Here is a 21,897-nt window from a genome sequence, read left to right as displayed (position 1 = left end):
TAATGATGAGGCCAAAGTCATTCCCTCCCTTATTCTTCAAAACCGGGTAAGCTTTATCCCCATCCGCAGTGCCGTAGATTACACCAGCTGGACAATCGATTTAAACAATTAAGTAAACAATAGAAATAACCCCTGCTTGATTATGGCCCTGGATGGCGAGAGGGCATTTTATAAGGTGAGCTAGAAGTCAATGTGGTGGACCCTGGCCTATATGAGCTTTGATAGCAATTTTGTGAATGGTTTTCAAGCTGTTTATCATAAAGCCTCCCCCTCCGAAACCCACATTCCGGAACCCCACCACCAGGGCCTTCTTTTTTTCCACAATATTTTTTATAAGGCAGTAAAAGGTACAAGAAAAGAAAAATGTTGTGCAGGACAACGCACATTCAAAACAACAAGTGAATAAACAAGCTAGAGAATATGGCGTCCTCCCAATAATCAGGGGACAGACTGAGCATGGTAGAAATCGGGGAGAACACAGGGTCCAGCGAGGAGGGTACATGTCTTCTAACTACAATTTATGCTGGTGGCACTGCGCTCAATCTGGCACTTTTGTGCACATTTTGCTTTGATTCAAAACTTTTGGAGCAAGGTCAGGAATTTGATACTCGCAGTGGCCAGCATTGTAGTACCCCTAATACTTCCTTCTACCCCTTCCTAAACCCAGAGTAGATATCCGTCATATCCATATGCTGATACCCAAATCGTGGGAGCAAAGAGCGATCCTGACCTCCCTGTGCTTGCTTCAATTACCAATAACACATGGCATATACACTCGGTGGAATACATTACAAGTATTCTCCACAATACTTCTGTTTCATTTTGCAGACTTTGTCCCAATTCAATGCTATGCTTGACCTGTAACTTAAACTATATATTTGTAACAATCCTGACCAGGTTTTGTTACTTTCCCTGTCTGCTCTGTTTTTCTGTGCATCACACGACTCACCCTCAGGGCGTGGTCACTTTATCTGCTCTATTTAAACTCAGCACTGACATCTGCTCACTGTCAGTGCAACTTGTTGCTAGCCTGATTCCTTGGACTCCTGTGTATCCTGTGTATGAGTTTCAGTTCTCTACCTAGTGCTGGAGCACTTCTACTGGGATTTCCCTGCTGCAAGTATCATCTTGTGCATATTACCAAGACTTTGTTTTCTCTCTATTGTGCCTCTACTGATTCACAGCCTGCTGCAAGTCTGTTCATGTGCATATAACAAGACTGTTATTGTGTTTTATCCTTGTCACGCTCTGCCGTGGTTATTGGACACCTGCATATTATCATCTCTGCTGTGAATAGACTGCTATTGTGTTTACCACCTTGTCACGCTCCGCCGTGGCTAATTGACATCTGCATATATATATATATATATATATATATATAATGTTTTTCATTGAAGTATTTAATAACTACATTGTGTCTTGCCTCCTTATTCTGAACCTTGTAGACTCAGCATCTGGTCGTGTACAGGCCTGCTCTGACTATCGGACCTGTAACTACCAGCACCGTAACAATATTGTCCCAAAGCCCACTATTTATATTGTGCCACTAATTCCGCAGCGCTGTACAGAGAACTCACTCACATCAGTCCCTGCCCCATTAGAACTTGCAGTCTAAATTCCCTAACATACTCAGGCAGAGTGGGACTAGGGTCAATTTGATAGCAGCCAATTAAACTACCAGTATTTTTTGGGAGTGTGAGAGGAAACCTACACAAACACAGGGAGAACACACAAACTACACACAGATAAGGCCATCTCCTTTTTCTACCTATAGCTCCTATGCCTTGATCGTGCATGGGCTCTTCCACTCTTTGTCCCTCACACCTCAACGCATCTCTGGCCCACTCCCCCACTTTAAAAAATCCCAAGGACTGTCTTTTTTTTTTTTTTTTTTTTACTGACATGTTGTATTTGACATTACGGTCATTGATAGTGTGTTTGTTTATTCTTGAATAAATATTTTTTTGACTGTACTTATGACAGTATGGGAAAAATAACCCCAGCAATTGTAGGCTGTGGGGTGGGTGTAATGTCTTATGAAATTATTACATTATTTGCAATAATTTTGGAAAATGCTTATAATTAAAACTATAGCCATTTAATTGTCATTTGCATTAGTGGGAACAGGACATACGGCCTTGTGTCAAAAATGCCACTGCATAAACCACTTTCCTGCCAGCCAGCAATGCTGCACGCTGCGGTGAAGGGGTTAATTGCTATAAAAACGCTTGCTGTAGTGATAAGAGTAATCTCCATAAGATTCAATTAAGTTTATCAGGCAATTAGACACACAGAGGCACAGCTACAGTAATTACATCTTGCAGGAACCGTATCTGTACAAATCTCCAGAGAAGAACCAGATTCAACCTCTCTTCTCCTAGAAAGCAGGCAGACCAAGGAGTGAAACATTCCCCACCCTCCTGCAGCCCACCATGGCCAGAAGAAGACCACCCAGAGTTGCAAGGGAATAACTATCATTGGTTGTAGCAGCTGCTACAGGACCTGTGTAGCTGCTACATATGCTGCCTCCCTCTGCAATGTCTGCGGGCAGTAGGGCGTTTAAAGAGTTCCCCCCCCCCCTGTGTGACCGCCTTCACCGCAAGGAATTTAAATCTCCAGAATGCTGTGGAAGCAAGACGGAATTCTAGGGCTCCAAAGTTCCGGTGTTACCTTCTTCTCTGAGCAGGAAGTGACGTGTAGAACAGAGCACACCCAGCAAGGTAAATGAGCCAAGATTTTCCTAAAGACTAATAGAGGCCCCTTCAAAATTTTTCTATGAGGCCCCCAAAGTTCAAGTTACACCCCTACAGGTGTACCTTAGTGCTAAACAACCCAAAAGCTTGGTGGAAGGATCTTTGTTCGTGTTGGCTTTATGTGTGGGTGGCCAAATCGGATGAGTAATGGCCATTCACCTCTCCGGCCAAGTGGCTAGATCACTTTAACCTGTTTGATTTTCATACCTCGCAACATTTAAAAATGTGAAATCCTGGGAAAATAAGACCCAACCCACACCCACAATCTGCCCAATCCATACATCCACACTCACATTTGCTTGAGGACATGTCCAATTTACAATCAGCACTTTTGGGCTCCATAAATCAGCATACTCCCCAAAAAAATCAGCACTATTGGGAGGTATGGGATTTTTTAATTTTTCACCGTGCCTGAGAATGTCCCTATCGATTTTGATAGGCTCATTATCTGTCATCATGGCTGTTTAGGGCAGACACATTGTCTATTATTGGCTGTGATATCGTAACCCAGCTTAAAGTTACCAATCTCTGTTAAACAATTTCAGTACTGAAGAGGCAAGATACAATACTGTACAAGGTGACCTTTTATCCTCCAGGATTGTGAGCCTCTTGTAATCTTAGAACAATGTGAAAATCATTACCGCGCACCATTTGGTCTGAGCATTTAAAGGCTTTGATCAAGTGAATAGAGTAGATTTAGTTAAAAGTATGATTTTAGTGTCAGCTTTATTTATGCTTTTCCATAATTTTAAGTAGGGCACAGGATACTTTTCACTGTTCCACAAACATGAGATGGGTGTGTTACCACCAATTAGCTGATTGACTCAGTGTTTCTCCAAACCATTCCCTGGACAATTCAGATTTTATGGATATCTGTGATTGAGTACAGGTGACTTAATAAGTTCCTCAGTCAAGTTGATTCAACCACCTGCATTCAAGTATGGATTGCCTTAAAACCTAGACTGTTAGGGGAGTTTGTGGATGTGAGGTAGGAACCACCGAATATAGGATGGAACATTGTAAGAACTAACTGCTGTGCAAAGCTCTTGTAGAAACACAGTGAGCCTACTGACTAATACTCCACAAATTGCTAGTATAAATGGTGAAAGGGCAGGTCTGCACAGGAAGAACTGAGGCTGTACTTATTTATAGATTGTTACGTTTAGTTCCCATAAGGTATGTTTTCTTTTACTGCAGATATACATCTCTTATATTGCAAACCGAGCAAATTCTGACTGACTCTTCTCATTCAATAACGAGTAGAAAAACACAGAATTTAAAAGAAAAAACATTCCTCTGCTTTCATTTAGATCCTTCATTATGTCTGCCACACAAAACATGGGAACGGTAACCTTGAATGGAGTTTTGACTTTCAACTTTTTAATTAGCCGCTACACAGCTCCAATCGCCTTTAAATGCCTTGCAGTGTTTATCTTTCCTTTGTATTAGTACGGCGATGGCCCTCACAGCTGCAATCACATGCCTCTTTTTATTAAGAGCTGGGGGGAGACAGTTCTATTTCAGCAATAAGCTTCCAATCAGATACCAACTTATACCAAATCTATCGTCCAAACATCTCGGGAAAAAATGTTTTTTATTATTTTAAGAAAAAAAGTACGTATAAGACTTCTGTTATTAAATGATACTGTGGGGTAAGACTATTTGAGTAGACCATTTATTTGTTACTGCTATTGATTTGCTGCAGGCAGTAATTGTTGAAAGTACACAAATTTATGGCAATACAGATCTTCTACTTACTAATACCGGTCGCATAAAGAGATCCTGTCGCTTGGTCTGAAAGCTGAATGACAGAATCATAGTTGAATTAGGCAACACACGGGCGGTCAATATGGGCAAGACCTTGCTGTGAGGCTCATAAGACAATTGGGGCAGATCAATGTTGGTTCTGGTCATGAGCACACACTCAGGACCACCGCATCATCATGGCCGATAATAATCCTATCAAATTAAAGAGGATCAATATCAGATATTTCTATTTCTTGCAACCACATACGCTGCAACAATTGGGCAATTAGCCAATATTACCTCCTATATCACAGTGTTGTGACCGGTATAAGCAAAGAGGTACCTAGTCGTCAAAGGTTGTATGTACCAGTCTAGGATGGTGTTAAACAGAGATAGATATATAGTTAGATAGATACGAAATAGATAGATAGATATGAAATAGACAGATATGAGATAGATATGAAATATACAGATATGATATAGATAGATAGATATGAGATAGATGGATAGATTTGAGATTAATAGATAGACAGATATGAGATAGATATATAGATTTAAATATGAGATAGATGGATAGATAGACTTGAGATTGATAGATAAGGGGCCTGATTCATTAAGGAACTTAAATGAAGAAACTTCTTATTTCAGTCTCCTGGACAAAACCATGTTACAATGCAAGGGGTGAAAATTAGTTTTCAGTTTTGCACATAAGTTAAATACTGACTGTGTTTTCATGTAGCACACAATGATCAACTTTAAATTTCAGTGTACAAATAAGCTATCAAGTATTTGTGTGCTACATGAAAAAACAGTCGGTATTTAACTTATGTGCAAAACAGAAAACTAATTTTCACCCCTTGCATTGTGACATGGTTTTGTCCAGGAGACTTAAATAAGAAACTTCTTCATTTAAGTTCCTTAATGAATCAGGCCCAAGATGTTTATTTTTTTTCTTAACTGTAATAGAAAAATGTCAGAATCTGATAGGTTGGTTTGGGCTACACCTTCTTTTCTACAGTTACCTGTAGAATTGTTTTCATAAATGCCTCCCAATGTGCATTCATAAGCAGAAGCAAAGCAATGTATTTAACCAAAGGAAATTAAATATTTTTCACTTTGAAACAGGCCAAAAGTAACGGCAGAGTAGACTTCATGCTTATGTTTTAGCTTGCAGAAAATGGGCTATGAATTTTCCAATCTGCAATGATCACACACATAGGATGCACATATATGTTCCCTGACCTGTAAAAGTAGATGCAATTGCATATATGTATTTCTGCTGCGCAGTATGGGCCTGAGTCATTAAGGCACACATACTGAGCACATCATGGGTTTGTTTTAAACCGCATGTAAATCGGCTTTGCATACTCCCAAAGTCAACAAGGAACGGATGTAAAGATACGTGTGGTGATGACTACGGGTGTAGGTTTACTTTGATCTACTAGACCAGACACTGTAGAATACTTACAATACCTATGTGGAATATAAAATCTCAAAAGAACACACAGAAGAAATATATATTAAGCAATTAAGGTTACCTGTCAATAATATAGTCATCTATGATTATACAAAGAAATAAAAAAAAAAAAAAAACTTTTTTTTTTTTTATATATTTTTACTTTTATTAGGCTGTCCTTAATGTCTACTCTACATAAAATACATTTTTACAGTTACTCCTGATTGCACACACGTTTTCCGATACATACTCACATACTTGCCTACTTTCAGACAGTGCAGTCCGGGAGAGGGGAATGACAAAAGGGCGGGCGCGGTCAATTGCGTCATTTTGGCCCCACCCCCAAAACGGGAATGACAGTTTGTCCCTGGGGGCGGGGCCAAAATGACGCAATTCACCGCGAGTCGCATTATTTTGGCCAGGGATGCGGGAGACTTGCCTGTTCTCCCGGGAGACCGACCCAAATTTCGGCGGTCTCCTGGACATTCCGGGAGAGTTGGCGAGTATGCATACTCAGCCATCAGCACTAGTATTAGGAACTAGTCTCCCAGTTGGAGCAAGAGATAAAGCAGAAAACCAGCGTACTTTTGTGTGCGCATTAGTTTGACTTGGACTTGGCTGCGCGGGAACGCCCTTAATGTATATTGCCTATGTGAATCCACCCATTCCCTACTCCGTTCACACCCCTAAATCGTAGGCTATAGTAAGTGTCGTTGCGCTCGAAGGTGATTTGGACGTGGCTGTGTTCTATTGTGCACCGTCTATTGAGCCCTGATTGGCTCCCTGTCCCGTCCAGACCTGTCACAGCGACCTAGGAAACTGAAGGCACTCACCAGGATGCGAGGACTCAGGTGAGTCCCCCACATACAGCGCTGAGTAATATGTCAGTGCTTTATAATTAAATGATGATAATTAACCTAAGTGTCTCGATTGTGTTTTTTAAATCCTTGTATTTCCCTACGCCTAGGGAATCTTGAAATCTACTGCACAATTTCCTAATGCAATATAACTACACTGCCATCTGCTGTGCAAAAATGGAATCTTGAATTTATTCTGCAGCTCAGCTAAAGATGGTACTGAATTTATCAAATAATATGTAAAAGAATGATTAATTTTGAATCGGTTACATATTAGTTTTATGTACTATGTCTAATGTTGTACAACAGGCTCAGGCAGTTAGTGACTCTCCATTTTTTGTGAATCTACAAGCCCCCGCATGCCCTGCCAGCCACAGGCTTTGGCAAACTCTGGCTCTCCAAGTGTAGAAGAATTTGAGGTCATTTTCCTGTATCCTAATTTTCATTATACTCTGCATCATCATCATCATTGTTAATATAAATCAGTAAAAATCATGCAAGAAGAGACAACAGAAAAAGCAGCTACATTAGTAGACACAACTAGTACAAAAGAAACCTTCCAAACAGGACGAGTAGATAGGTAGAGAGGGCCAAACTCGTGAATGCTAACACTCAAGAGGGATGGAAGGCAAATGGAGACTATAGGGGTGGAGGGTAAGGAGTGGACTGGGTAGGTGGGGTGAGAGGAGGGAGTTGTCTTAGGATGAGTCAGGATAACCAACTGTGAAAAGGGGAGTTTTGACGGACTGCCTGAAATATTGGAGGTTGGGGCAAGTCAGGTCAGACGTGGCAGGGACTTCCAATGGGTTGGGAGCACGGTTGATGCACGGTAGGCGGGGTGTGAGGTGGTGAGAGGAGAAGAGGTGAAGCACATCACTCAGGGGAAAACTTAAGGGGTTAACCAGAAACACCCTTCCCCCTCCTTGCTCCAATCACATGAGTTTCCAACTTCTAGGAATCTCCCAGTTAGTCTCTGCATTAAATTAAGTTTAACACATTGGGCCTGATTCATTAAATCTGTCATCACATTTTAAATTTACCTTACCCTCCAATGCAACATGATTTTCCTTAATGAATCAGGCCCATTGTCTACAGTTTATGAATAATTTATGTGACTATATACCTATGTTTTAATGAACTTTGACATCAACATAATGACCACCGATCACACTTAGTTTTTGCTGTAATATGCTAGTTTTACCTATGTTTTGGATCTAGTGCACTAGGGCCTGATTCATTAAGGATCTTAAATGAAGAGGTATCTTATTTCAGTCTCCTGGACAAAACCATGTTACAATACAAGGGGTGCAAATTAGTATTCTGTTTTGCACATAAGTTAAATACTGACTGTTTTTTCATGTAGCACACAAATACTTGATAGCTTATTTGTACACTGAAGTTTAAAGTTGATATTTGTGTGCTACATGAAAAAACAGTCAGTATTTAACTTATGTGCAAAACAGAATACTAATTTGCACCCCTTGTATTGTAACATGGTTTTGTCCAGGAGACTGAAATAAGATACCTCTTCATTTATGATCCTTAATGAATCAGACCTCTAGTGTTTTTCTGATATATAAAAATGTATATGTAGAAAGTAAATGACCTGTGCTTATCTACAGTTTCCAATTATTCCAATTATTTTAATTGGGTGTGAGTACTTTATGTAATTTTCAACATGGATAAGTGCACTTCCATTGTTCGATATATTCTGGGTGTAGTTTTTAATGTAGAGTTGTAGCACGATGGGGGGCTCCACGCTTGATATTTGCCCTGAGCCACTTCTACTGGAAAACGGTGGTTCTAACACTTAGAGGCCAATTCAATTCGACCATGCAATTCTAGGAATAACGTGACCAGTGCACAATTACCGTTACTACGGTAATAGAGCGCAGTATTACCGCTAGTATGGTCATATGGTCAACGCAGATAATTAGAACTTTGAATGCAAAAGGGTGCACTACTTTCGTATCTACTTCAATTTCCAGTTATCATGCCTAACTGAATACACCCCTAGGGGTCATTTATCAAAGCGATTTGCTATATTAACTCTGATTTACACTGTATGTGCATGGATTGGGCCTTTTGCATTTTAGATGCTGCCTACTCTACTCATGATGACTCTGGTGGTGGTGGTCCACAGTTATAGTATTTATTGCTGCTATAAACAACCTCTGGGATTCATTCCTATGGACACTCTACCATATCCCTGAATAAGCCCAACATTGCTGTGGGTGAAACGCGTAGGTATAAGGATTCTTTATTTGACTGATATGCCAGTCCCAGATTCATTCACAACCACAGCTCTGGGTCTGTAAGTACAGACAATTTATTATCATTATTGACAGGTTTTTTTTTTTATAAAGCACCAACATATTCGATAGCGATTTACTATTGGAAATAAACACAGTAATAAAACAAGCCAGAGTATTACAGACAGAGAGCTAAGAGGACCCTGCTCGCAAGCTTACAATCTATAGGGTAATAATGTCAATAATACATCGAAGCATGAGCACCGCAATGATAAGCATAGGCTATATTTAACATGTATGGTCTAACAACTAGAGCTATCGATTATCCATACTTATGGAAAGAGCTTACTGCAGTACAAGAATGGATCTTTGAGCACAAAGACTCAGCCAAATACGCGTCTAAGTTCTATTAGTCATTACTTTCACAGACTTGTTCTATACCGAATTACCTACTTTTGGATTGTAAACACAGGACTTAATAGTCCCTTAAGGAATATATTATGTTGATTTATTAATTGTAGCAGACAGAATTATTCAGGAAGTTATATACGAGAATATTGGTGATAATATAGAGGCATTGTGGGTGGAAATATCCAGCGGAGGAAAAAGTTCAGAGAAGTTTCTGATAGGGATATGCTATAAACCGCCAGATATTAGTACGATTGAGGAAGCCCAACTTCTACAGCAAATTGAAAAGGCTACACAACTAGGTCAAATTTTAATTATGGGGGATTTTAATTATCCGGACATTGATTGGAGTACTGAGACCTGCGGTACAGCTAGGGGAAATAGGTTTCTGAGCACGCTAAAAGACCATTACATGTCCCAATTAGTTGAGGAACCAACTAGGAACCGGACTATACTGGACCTAGTAATAACAAACAATGTAGACGTAATATCAAATATTCAAGTAAAGGAGCACTTGGGAAACAGTGATCATAATATGGTCTCATTTGAAATTAGTTTCCAGAAACAACAGTATAAGGGATCAACTAGGACTTTAAACTTTAAAAAGGCAAATTTTAATATGCTAAAGGAGTCTATAAAGAGCATAGACTGGGACAAAGCCTTTGAAGGAAAAAATACAGAAGAAATGTGGGCTGTCTTTAAAATGTTGTTGGAAACATACACGTATAAGTTCATTCCTATAGGAAATAAATGTAAAAGAATTAAGTCTAAACCAATGTGGCTAAATAAAAAGGTAAGGGAAGAAATGCAAAGGAAGAAGCGTGCATTTAAATTGTTTAAGTCTGAAGGGTCAGAGGAGTCCTTCCATAGGTACAAGGAATGTAATAAAACATGCAAAAAGGAAATTAGATTGGCTAAATTAGAAAATGAAAGGCACGTTGCAAAAGAAAGTAAGACAAACCCCAAAAAGTTTTTTAAGTATATAAATGGCAAAAGGATTAAAAAAGATAATATAGGACCACTAAGAAGTGAGATGGGTGAATTGATAAATGATACTAAGGAAAAAGCAGAGATATTAAACACGTTCTTTTCTTCAGTATTTACCAGAGAGGAACAAATGGCAGGAGTAATACATAAAAATGGAAATGAAACCATGCCATTAATTAATACTTGGTTGTCAGAGGAAGAAGTCCAAAGGCGACTGAAGAATATTAAGATAAATAAAGCTCCAGGTCCAGATGGCATACACCCAAGGGTCCTTATGGAATTAAACTCGGAAATAGCTAGACCGCTATTCTTAATTTTCAGAGATTCAATCTCATCAGGCTCAGTACCAAGGGATTGGCGAATAGCAGATGTGGGGCCGTTGTTTAAAAAGGGGACGAGATCACAACCAGAGAATTATAGACCTGTAAGCCTGACATCAATAGTGGGGAAACTACTGGAAGGTATTTTAAGGGACAGTATTCAGGATTACTTGGTACGCAATAAAATTATTAGTGGGAATCAACATGGATTTGTGAGGGATAGGTCATGTCAAACTAATCTAATTAGTTTCTACGAGGAAGTTAGTGGGAACTTAGACCAGGGCAGGACAGTAGATGTGGTCTACTTAGATTTTGCAAAGGCCTTTGATACAGTGCCACACAAGAGGTTGGTTTACAAAATAAGGGAACTGGGTCTAGAAATCAAAATTTGTACTTGGATCGAAAACTGGTTAGAGAATAGGGAACAGAGAGTTGTGATAAATGGAACATTTTCTAATTGGTCAAAGGTCTTAAGTGGAGTTCCTCAAGGTTCCGTGCTGGGACCACTCCTTTTTAATATATTTATTAATGACCTTGGTGATGGTTTAGAGAGTAAAGTTTCTATTTTTGCAGATGACACTAAACTCTGTAAGGTAATAAAATCAGAGCAAGATGTAGCTTCTCTACAGAGAGACTTAAATAAACTGGAGGATTGGGCGGCTAAATGGAATATGAGGTTTAACACAGATAAATGTAAGGTTATGCATTCAGGGATCAAAAACAAGAACGCAATCTATAAATTAAATGGAATTAATTTGGGAGAATCTATAATGGAAAAGGATTTGGGAGTGCTCGTAGACAGTAGACTTAGCAATAGTGCCCAATGTCAAGCAGCAGCTGCAAGGGCAAACAAAGTATTGGCATGCATAAAAAGGGGCATAGATGCAAGGGAAGACAGTGTAATTTTGCCACTGTATAAATCATTGGTAAGACCTCATCTTGAATATGCAGTACAGTTCTGGGCACCACTCTATAAAAAAGATAATTTGGAACTAGAAAGGGTTCAGAGAAGGGCGACAAAATTGATAAAGGGTATGGAGTCATTAAGTTATGAGGAAAGGTTAGCCAGTTTAGGCATGTTTACTTTAGAAAAGAGGCGTCTAAGGGGAGATATGATTACTATGTACAAATACATTAGGGGTCAATACAGAGAGCTTTCATGGGAACTTTTTACCCCAAGGACCATACACAGGACACGTGGTCATCCCCTAAGGTTAGAGGAGAGGAAATTTCACAACCAGCAAAGGAAGGGGTTCTTTACAGTAAGGGCAGTCAAGATATGGAATTCATTGCCAGGGAAGGTTGTGATGGCAGAGTCAATAGATATGTTTAAGAAAGGGTTAGACAAATTTTTAGCGGAAAGGTGTATCCAGGGATACGACCGTTAATTTAAAATAAAGGATAATAGTGGATATAGGGTAAAAATTGGATTGCAATATTGAGTCTGGGGGGATTTTCAAAATTGAAACAGATTGGCGGTTGCTTACTCTGGATTAATTACAAATATAAGTGCAGGATCGCAGGAGATCCAAAATAGGTTGAACTTGATGGACTGGTGTCTTTTTTCAACCTCATCAACTATGTTACTATGTTACTATGTATTTGTACTTGCTACACTGATATACATATATGGGTAAATTAATTGGTTAATAATACAGTGAAAAACGTTGAATCTTTGTTATGTGTGTAATCTTTCCTTTGTGACAAGATGACTACGTATAACACAAAGCTGTCTATAGTATTACCCACCATCTTTGCTATACATTTTAGGTTTGAAAAGATTCTCTGTCAGAGTACGAGTGTACAATGCCTGTATAGATATTGCTACAACTCAACACTGTACACAGCATATGTTTTGTGAACTATATAATGCATATAACGTGTAAAGTTATCAAATATAGGGGTTTGAACTCCTCTTTTCTCTTAATAGGCAGCATTTTTGTCTACAACCACATGGGGCAGAGAGGGAGCGCAGTCTATCCAATTGACTCAAAGAAATGGTATGTTTTTTTCTTTCTTGCCATTGGGGGACACAGTGGGGACATTTCAAAGTTGCACCTACCAGAGACCACCTTTTGGACAAAATAAGGTTTGGTGTGAAGAACCACCCTGTCTGAGTGAAAAACCAGAAAAGATGTGCGACAGGATAGCGCCCCCAACTCGGACACTCGTCTAGCCGAAGAAGAACTTTTCAGATGATATAATGAACATCTACAGAGTACAAGGGCTCAAACGGAAGCTAACTTGAGATCCCAAGGTTCTAAGGAATGTACAAATGGAGGATGTATATGAACAACCCCTGCAAGTCTGCACATTCTGTATTAACTTGCATTGAAAGAAGATGAGAGCAAATACTTGTACCATTAAAGAGGAGAGCCTGAGACCCTTGTCTAAACCATCCTGCAGGAAGGATAACAGGCGTGAAAGTTTGAACTGAGAAGTGTGAAGCCTCTGACCTTCACACAACTGAATATAAACCTCCATACCCGATAACAATTTACTGACGATGAAGGCTTTCCAGCTTGTATCATAGTTTGCATCTTCCTGTACGAAAGACTCCTGGCACGAAGGATTGCAGTCTCAGCAACCACGCCATCAAAGACAGACAACTTAAAGATTGGTACAGAAGTGGACTCTGGGACAGAAGTTTGATATGCAGAGGCAACAAGTAGCCTAGACCCACAGAAATTCATAGGAAGTTGGAATACCATGCCCTGTGTGACCAATCCAGAACCACCATGGCTGCCACCCTCTCTCTTTTTAGTTTGTTTTTTTTAACACCCAAGGGAGCATGGAATATTGAGGGAACAAGTATACCAAATGGGATTACCATAGTGTTCGTGCACAGTGCCCTGGGATCCCTGGACTTTGAGCAGAATTGTTGAAACTTGAAGTTCAGATGTGATGCCATGAGGTCTACCACTGGCTGATCACAGCGTTGCACTAGCTGTGCAAACACCACTGAGTGCAGGGACCATTCTCCCTGGAGGATACTGTTTTGGCTGATATAATTAGCCTCCCAGTTCTCCTCTCCCGAAATGAAAGTGGCCAGGGAACGTAACCACAAGGAGCGCCTTGTCGCTATTATTGTATGCACAGAAGTCCCGGCGGTGACAGAAGCTGTATCCAAAGATGCCCGGCCCAAGAAGTTAGAGGTGGCCTGAATGTGCTCTGCCAACATCAACAAATCAGCTCTAGGCCTATTGTCCTTCAGGTCTGTAGCCAATTGCTCCACCCATTTTTGTATTGCTTTGTTTACCTAGCCAGTTAATATGACCGGTTTTAACGAGCTTCCTGCTGCTGTATAAATGGACTTAAGGAGAAAATCACACTTCTTATCGCTACTGTCCCGGAGCGGGCCGCTGCTGGAACTGGTAAAGTGACGGTCCAGGATAAGTGGGCAATGGGAGGGTCTGCCTAGGGAGAACTCTTATATTTGTTTGACTCTTCCGGCAGGTAAGGGGTAAAAAGATCTGAATTTACCCAACATCTGGAACTTCTTGTCTGGTTTCTGCCAAGCCTCTGATATCATCTCTATGAGTTGAGGGAACAGTGTGGAAACAGACTATCTGCTTTTTCTGTCTCTTAAAAAGAGAGAAGACTCTGGTTCCGCAAACCCTAAAGTCTGCCTCACCCCCAAGACTCAACACTCTGCATTCTGGGGGCCTCCTTCTCCCCGCTCCCCATCCTCTCAGAGGCTGAGACAATGGTTTGTAATTTGCCAAGAATAGGCGCTTGCCTATTCTCTTATGGGGAGCACTCAGAAGACATTCTAATGAGGAGGAGGCCCTGGTAAGACCATGAGCAGACTAGGCTACCTTAAAGCTACCCACTATGGAGATCACCAGTGACATGACCCAGACCAGCTCTTCCATGGCCACCTCTGTCCTCCACCGCACATGTAGTACACAGAGCATCCGGGTCAGACTGCCCACAATTAGGTTTACATTTGGCACAAGTGTAATATTGCACAAATCTTCAAGCAGACCTTAGTCTTAGTCCCTTTCTCAGACATGGTGGTGAAAAATTAAAGTATACACGTGAAGCGCGCTCCCTATCACACCGTCCAGGAAGTGCTCTGTGTTCCCTGCATCTCATCCTCAGTATTGTTACTGCAATATTGTTACGCTGGCTGCCCAAGCTGTTCTCTCCATAAAGGAGATCTGCTGTGGCAATGTGTTCCCTGGCCAAGTAATACTCTTCCAGCAAAGAACTGCTCGTTGCCACTAGGATAAATTTTGCAACACGTTCGAGCTCCCCTCTCTTCAATGCAGCGGCTATCTGTGTCGCCCACCCTCATGGAGTGCAGGGAAAGGGCTGCCGAACTGTGTGAGGTGAGGGAAGCCAGACTTACCCTAGCTCAGTGACTCAGAGTGAAGGAAGTCGACAGGTTATTCTCTACTTGTGGAGGAATCCCTGGAAAGTAATAAAAATAAACAAAATAAAAAAATCAGGGCACAGAGCCCTAAACAAAAACACCCTACTCCAATGGGCACTTCACTTAAACGGAGGATGGCGTGGCATAGTGGGGGAGGAGCTATGCTCCACACTTTCAGGTTGAAAGTGCCCTGGCTCTGTTTCCACCTACTATACCCCGTTATTGCAGTGTCTCCCAATGGCAGGAAATATAAAAATCATTTGCACTACATTAGATCAATAAAGCTATCAAAATATTATTTTTTATGTTAGCAAAAATTATATCCATAGACTTGCATATTAGCACAAGGAGACTATACCGTATTTAGGTGCTGCCTGCATTGAATAAAATAGTTATGTGGGCAACTTATGAATGATGCATCTCCAAGCCACATAGGCAAACTGCAATGGAGGATGCAAAACAATTTTCTAAGTAGTTCTAGTTCAATTCCCAAAATAAGCACATTGGGGCATAATTATTGTCTCAGTGAGTTAGACTAATTAGGTTGTTAATAATACATGGCCTGGTGGAGCTATTTAAGGATTTTTACTCCAGAATTTCTCACTAACAATTCACACTCTGCAGTTACAGTAACACCATAGCATATTCATGAAGGGGAACATGTTGACCTCAGAGAACCATCCCTTAGCCGGAATCTTGAAAAAGTACCAGGATGCAGGGCTCCTGACCTATAAGTGTAAACAACATAACAGATGACAGGATATAATTCTTTCTTTCATTCCTGGGAATATTACTTGCTAATTGTTGGTTTTTAATCTTACTGCTTATCAATAATAGCTAACAAAACGGTAGCTCAAACAGCACAAAGCCAATCTATGTGCGATTAACTTTATCTTTTTTATTGCTTTAATCTTATAAAACATGTATTTAACACCCTCAGATTCAATAGTATCTCACTTTTCACAGTTCTGTAAACCAGTAGGTACATTCATTATCACAAATTTTTTGGCATCAATGTCTATATCCTAGTTAATGTCTAGAAGGCTAATCAAGTGAAGCGATAAGGAGCAATGCGAGAACCCGACTGCTGTGCAAGGCTCCTGTAGAGACATGGTGGCCCTACACACACAGTGGACCTCATTTACGACATATGAAATAGCCGAGTATCTTTTCAGAATCCTTTTCAGTGACGCCATGCTCCTTGGTTTTGCACAGGTGCCCCCGGATTTACATAAAAGTGCCTGGGGTTTCTGAACGAGAGGACAGTGTTTGCAGCGGATCAGGAATCTGCACTGACCAAGGGCAGCAGTTGGGCTGATTAAGGGCGCACTGGTGCTTTTAGTTTCATGGAGCAATGTAAAATTTTGCAGAGCGAATTTATTGACACAAGACAGAGGTGGAAAGGGTGCATTTTGGGGGGCTTTAGCAGCAGCTCTGAGCAGATGGAGATCAGGGGGTAAATGTATCAAGCAGAGAGTTTTCCGGCGGTTTTGAAAAGTGGAGATGTTGCCTAGAGCAACCAATCAGATTCTAGCTATTATTTTGTAGCATGTACTAAATAAATGATAGCTAGAATCTGATTGGCTTTTCAAACCCGCTGGAAAACTCTCAGCTTGATACATTTACCTTTAGGTCTTATGCTAAACTCATCCTAATAATGAGGTGCTTTTTGTACATTCCAGTTGCACATCAAAGTAAAATGCCACATGTAGTAAAGACAGCCCGATATCCTCGCACTGTCGTTATTAGTTTAAGACATAAAGCAATGTTTTAGGAGAAAAATGAAAACTCTTGTTTAGTGAAAGGAGTGTTTCTAAAGTGGTTGGCGGTTGGACTGGGATGTGACATTTAACACTTTTGCATGGTGCACTTCTTCAGATTTTCCGCCTATCCATCAACCTACATGTACATCTAGTTTGCAAAGTTGTTTCCAAAGTATGTTTGATATTCCACATCACTGAGCCTGCAATGAACAACTGACATGTTTGGTATCATTGATTAAAGGACACTTTACCGTCTATTTTTAATGAAGTAAATAAATCAGTTTACAATAGATTGTTAACAACAACACAATTGTAGCAAAAGGTATAGATGAGGTATAGACATCAAGGGTCTGATTGACAATCAGATGTAAGTCCATTAATGTGTCCTATCTTGTGTGAAATAGCTCTGTGCGTTCTCAGAAACGGACCTTACACCAATTGCATACAATTTATGTCCGAACATAAATGACGCTAACTACTGCCTATGACAAAGGGTGGAAAGGTGGGTGGGTAGGGGGAAGATGAATGTAGGCAATGTAAAGTAAGGCCGACACAGATGCAGATGATTCAAGCCCTGGGCTTCTCATAAGCACTCTTGTTTCTTGTTTTCAGACGTATCACTTGCACCACTTAAAGGACAGATGTAAGAGCCGGCTGATGGTGATGACTGAGATGGCATAGTCTATGTTTTGACAATGTACACATATGTATGTCAGTAACTAGCACTGAACAGGTGTATGCAAAGTAAATGCCTTTTATGTACAGTACGCATTAAGAACATTCTTATTTATGTATTTAACTAGCTGAAGTACCCGGCGTTGCCCGGGTTTAAATCTTCAAGTTATTAAGTTATCAATGAGTTAGATGTAACTGTCAACCTTTTCAAAATAATTAGCAGCTTAGCAACTCTTCCAACACGCCCATGAGGTGGCTGCCCAGTGTCATTTTTGTTTTTAGATTAAATGTCATCCAAATCCATCCAGTAGAAGGCCAAGAACAGGCTCCCTGGGTCAAAGTTCTCACCAGCATACACCAATGGAAGGTCCGACCGGACCTCAACCCCCTAGTATTTTTTCTGGGATCCAATGTTACCAGTCTGTGAAGTGTTCATCCAAATCCATCCAGTGGAAGGATCAGAACAGGCTCCCCAGGTCAAAGTTCTTGCCCAGCGCACATCATCGGGAGGTCCAACACACTCCTAAAACCTGGCCAGGATCCAACTGGACCACTACACATTGGTTTCATCACAAACTGTGCAGATGTGTCCAAATGCAGGCTAAGAACAGGCTCCTCGGGTCAAAGCTCTGCCCAGTGTATACCAACGGGACCACCTTAAAACCTGGCCAGGATCCAACTGGACTTCCTCGCATTGGTTTCATCCCAATCGGTGCAGGGGTGTCCGAATGCATAACCAGATAGATAGATAGACAAACAAACAAACCGACCAATAAATTTTATATATTAAAAAAAAATATTATTTTTTTTTTTTAAACAACCATATTTTCATTAATAGATAAGTTAATAACCGCTAACAGCACTCTATGATCCAAAATGCAGCCAAAATCCTGATAGAAAGGGTATACAGCCTAAAAATACAAATGTAGCTTATTTATATATATATTTTTATTAATGATTAGAGTGGTCAGAGTTGTTCATTTATTTTCTAATATACATTTTTTTTGCCTGCACTTTGATGTCACCTTATACTGCACAAATGCTTGTACGTATACTGCACTCTGCTCCATCTGTTAACAAACGACAAGTAACATTTACCCAGATTCAAATCAAAATGCATCTTAAGATCCTCTGCGATTTGAATATGGGCAGAACTACATTCATGTTCTGTGCTTTTTTCCGCAAGTTGCATTCCGATTTGAATAAGGCCCCATGTAAAGAGATCACGTCCAGGCATCAAATAATAATATATACAGATCGTATTTTGGTCCTTATGGCAAAATTCAAATATAATTATCCACTGCAACTGTTTAAAAATAAAGTTTCATTAAATATTTCAGCCTCCTGCATCACAAACAGCTGTAGCCATCCCCACTGGCTTTAACTAGTGGAGAGCACGGTGGCTAAGTGGTTAGCACTTCTGCCTCACTGGGGTCATGAGTTTGATTCCCGACCATGATCTTATCTGTGTGGAGTTTGTATGTTCTCCCCATGTTTGCGTGGGTTTCCTCCGGGTGCTCCCACACTCCAAAGACATACTAGTAGGTTAATTGGCTGCTATCCAATTTAGACTGCAAGCTGGAATGGGGGCAGGGACTGATGTGGAATTAGAGGCGCTAAATAAAATAGCTGCTGTTGATGATAAATAAAGGAATCTGTTATAGCTCAAATTATTAAGCATAGCATTTCAGTTATTATTATTATCGTAGATTTGTAAGGTGCCACAGTGCTCCGCAGCGCCGTACAGTAGGGAAAACAGTACATACATAAAACAGTAACATACATAAAACAAGTACATATAAGGCAAACAAAATAAATGCAGATATGAAAACAAAGTGTATGAAGGACCCTGCTCATTAGAGAGCTTAGAATCAAAATGGAAGAGGGCACAGCTGAAACAAGAGGAGCAAATGTGGCTCAGAGAGGAGATTGGGACACCTATGAGGGGGTATTAGTGTGAATAGTGTTATAGAGGATAAGGCCAACTATAAAAAAGAGATGGGTTTTCAAAGAGCATGTAAAGATTTGAAGGTTGTGGTAAAGTCCGAATGGGCGTGGTAAGAAATTCCAGAAGTGGGGAGCAGCACGGGAGAAGTCTTGCAGGCAGGAGTGAGAGGTGGTTACCAGAGAAGAGACAAGGAGAAGGTCAGGGATAGATCTAAGAGGGTGGAAGGGAGAGTATTTTTATATCAGATTTGAAATGTATGCAGGGGTAGTGTTGTTGAGGGCTTTGTAGGTAAGGGTGAGTAATTATAATTTCATTCTGCAGGACATAGGGAGCCATTTAGGGATTTGCAAAGTGGTGCAGGAGATGTGGAGCGGTGAGAGGAAGATCAGTCTTGCAGCAGCATTTAGGATGGATTAAAGTGTGGATCTATGGGTGCAAGGAATGCCAGATAGAAGGAGGTTGCAATAGTCAAGATGAGAGATGATGAGAGAATGGATGAGTTTTGGTAGCATGTTGAGGACAGGACTGGGAGAGAGTCTGGATGTGAGGAATAAGGCAGAGGGCGGAGTCAAGTGTGACACTAAGGAAGCGGGCTTGGGAGACTGAGGAAATTGTGGTGTTATTGACAGTGAGGAAGATTTGAGGGCAGGTGGTGACTCTGCTAGGAGGGAAGATAATAAGCTGTGTTTTGGACATGTTGAGCTTTTGGTAGCGTTGGGACATCCATGTGGAGATAGGAGAAAGATAGTTGGTTACACAAGATAGTACAGAAAGAGAGGATGGCAGGGGAAGAGCTATAGATTTTGGAGTCATCAGCATAGAGGTGGTATTGGAGGCTGAATGAACAAATTAATGCCCCAAGAGAAAAAGTGTACAATGAAAAAAGTAAAGGGCCAAGATCAGAAACTTGTGGGACCCCAATAGATAGTGGGAGTGGAGGGGACGATGTGCCAGAGGTAGAAACACTAAAGGAGCAATTCGATAGGTAGGAAGTGAACAAAGAAAGAGCTGTGTTTACGAAGGCCAATGGAGTGAAGTGTGTGTAGGAGAAGAGGGTGATCAACAGTATCAAAAGCAGCAGCGAGGTCCAGGAGAAAGAGTATGGAGAAATTACCCTTAGATTTTGCAGTAAGTAAATCATTGGTCACTTTGTGAGAGCAGTTTCAGTGGAATGTTGGGGGCAGAAGCATGATTGCAGGGAGTCAAGAATGGAATGAGAGGTCAGAAAGTGAGACAAGTGTTTATACACTGTAATGTTCATTTTATTGCTACCAATAAACATTGCGATTATTGTGGTTCCAACGCACAAAGAGATAGCAGGATTTACAGTAAGCCAAGCTGAAGCATAAAGAAATAACAATAAACGGGAAAATAGAAACTGAATGCATTACATTAAGCCAGTGCTTCCCCTGGGCCCAGGTTCAGAGGATGGAAACGTGCCAGTGGACAAAGACTGGGTGAAGAGGTGAGTTAGAGGTGGGCATGCAATGGAGAAGAGGGAGCGGAGAACTTGGGAGGGAATAGGGTCGAGTGGACAGGTTGTAGGGCGAGATGATAAAATGAGAGTGCAGAGACTTTGTCTTCAGTTACTGAAGAGAATGAATTAAGGGTGGATTGGGGAGTGTAGGTAAAGTTGGGTAGAGTGAGTGGAATTTCTCATGAGGAAATATCTTGTTGAATGGTGTTAATTTTGTCTTTGAAATAGGTGGCAAAATCATGGGCAGTGAGGGAGGAAGGAGGAGGAAGCTCAGTTGGGCAGAGAAATTATTTGAAGGTGGCAAAGAGGCGACGTGGGTTAGAAGACTGGGTGGATAATAGAGATTTGAAGAATGTTTGTTTGGCAATTAAAAGGGCAGTGCTGTAAGATGAAAGGATGAATTTATAGAGGAGGAAATCGAGATAAGAATTAAATTTCCTCCAGTGGCGCTCTGCAACACGGAAGCACTTTTGCAGGTAGCGGGTCTGTTTGTTGTGCCATGGCTGGGCTTTGGAGCATCAGAGACTATATGCTTGTTGTGTCTTTACCATAGCAGCGGAGAGAGCGCGTTGACAACGCTTTGTATTATTTAGCTTGGGCCTGCCAGCCCCCCAGAGGCTGAAGCCCCGGCTACTCCACCCCTGTCCTCTCGTCGGTCCTGGTCATTGCTGGCAATGCCTAGGACATCCTGCAGCCCTCTGAGCCTTCACACGCTGCCCCAGCTCCTACCTGGTTTACGGTCAGATCTCTTTATTATAGCTTGTAACACTTGTCTGCTGACATGTTATTTCAGATAGGTGTCTCTGTCTTTGATCAAATGTATTGTTTTACTGAGATGAAGGATAATATGAAGCCTTCTTAAAGGTTAGAGGGGCAC

General features: G+C 40.9%; 1 protein-coding gene across 1 annotated transcript in view; it reads right to left on the bottom strand.

Annotated features, from left to right (window-relative positions):
• Positions 1 to 21,897, bottom strand: part of CHST1 (carbohydrate sulfotransferase 1) — a 166,928-nt gene that overhangs the window by 102,499 nt on the left and 42,532 nt on the right. The gene's annotated exons all lie outside the window — the stretch shown is intronic.

This window comes from Mixophyes fleayi, chromosome 10 (genome assembly GCF_038048845.1).
Source record: "Mixophyes fleayi isolate aMixFle1 chromosome 10, aMixFle1.hap1, whole genome shotgun sequence".
NCBI classification, from domain to species: Eukaryota; Metazoa; Chordata; class Amphibia; order Anura; family Limnodynastidae; genus Mixophyes; species Mixophyes fleayi.
This window is presented reverse-complemented; position numbering and strand designations above follow the sequence as displayed.